The sequence below is a fragment of the Amphibalanus amphitrite genome, unplaced genomic scaffold (genome assembly GCF_019059575.1).
Source record: "Amphibalanus amphitrite isolate SeventyFive unplaced genomic scaffold, NRLGWU_Aamphi_draft 000735F_arrow, whole genome shotgun sequence".
Taxonomy (NCBI): Eukaryota; Metazoa; Arthropoda; class Thecostraca; order Balanomorpha; family Balanidae; genus Amphibalanus; species Amphibalanus amphitrite.
Window position 1 is genome coordinate 221050 of NW_024882229.1, and position 1233 is coordinate 222282.

The 1233-nt window shown below is 49.2% G+C and overlaps 1 non-coding gene across 1 annotated transcript; it reads left to right on the forward strand.

The window, feature by feature from the left end:
- Nucleotides 1-333: 333 nt before the first annotated feature.
- Trnan-guu lies at nt 334-406 on the forward strand. Its single transcript has one exon. It is a non-coding gene; the product is annotated as a tRNA-Asn (tRNA).
- Nucleotides 407-1233: the final 827 nt, after the last annotated feature.

Genomic DNA, 1233 nt, shown 5'->3' on the forward strand with positions numbered 1-1233 from the left:
GCTCAGTAATATCGTCACGCCGGTCCTTCCTAATTGCACGCTTAGCTAACGCGTTCAGACGCTGATAGGTGTCAGCGTCAGCGCACCGCAAGGCCTCCCTGCGCTGCCGCATGACGTCCAGCGTATCCTCTGTGACCGCTGGAGGAGCGGGGTTACGGACCTTAAACCTACGGATGGGCGCATGTCTATCTAATAAGCGTGTCAATGCATGATGGCTACCCATCTACGCTGGAGTACGAAAAACATCATCTCACGCTCTCAGTCCCAGCGGATAAAAACAACACCTAAGAATGATCCGCATAAAAACTTGGCAGAAAGCTCGTTAAAGTACTTGGTCTGTATAGCTCAGAGGTAGAGCATTGGAGCGTTAATCCAAAGGTCCGGGGTTCGAATCCCCGTATAGCCCAAATCTTTAACGAGCTTGCAAAAGATGACTGATGTCTCATCACTGTCAACCGTGGCAGCCGTATGGCTACCCATCTACGCTGGAGTACGAAAAACATCATCTCACGCTCTCAGTCCCAGCGGATAAAAACAACACCTAAGAATGACACTGCTACCTACTATAGTCCGTTTTTTCTAAGTTTGCCCCCCACTGTAAACGTCTTTTTGAACACAGCACGAGCATTGCCAGCTAAACTACTGAGAAAACTGGTTGGCGCACATCGATTTCACAGACGATCAACTTCATCAAAATTATTTCTACCTGGCTCCTATTTCTCAGACTCGTAGCTCGTATTTGACCTTATTTATGACCCCACAGGGATAGAAGACTCATCAGAAATTATAACTGACCTAATTAATAAATCCCACGGCGTTTAACATAACGATACATTATCGTAGTTCAAAACTTATTTTGAATATATTATTCATATCTCCCATACAAAGTGCGCTGAACAGTTTTCTCAGTAATTCAGCTAGCAATTCTCGTGCTGTGTTCAAAAAGATGTTTACAGTGAGGGGCAAACTTAGAAAAAACGAACTATAGTCGAGCAGCAGTTGAGCTATTCCGAGGCCGAGGCGTTCTGCGCCAGCAGGATGTCGCGGCTGGCGACGGTGTCCGACTACAGCCAGCTGCCCTCTGCCCTGCGTATGGACGACATCACGTTCTTCTGGGTGGGTCTCCGCTCGACTCCGGGCCCCGGCGGTCGGCTGTATTGAGCTGACGGCAGCAGGGTGACCGCCACTCACTGGCTGCGGCTGAACTCTGACGAGCCCGACGGCGACCAGTTC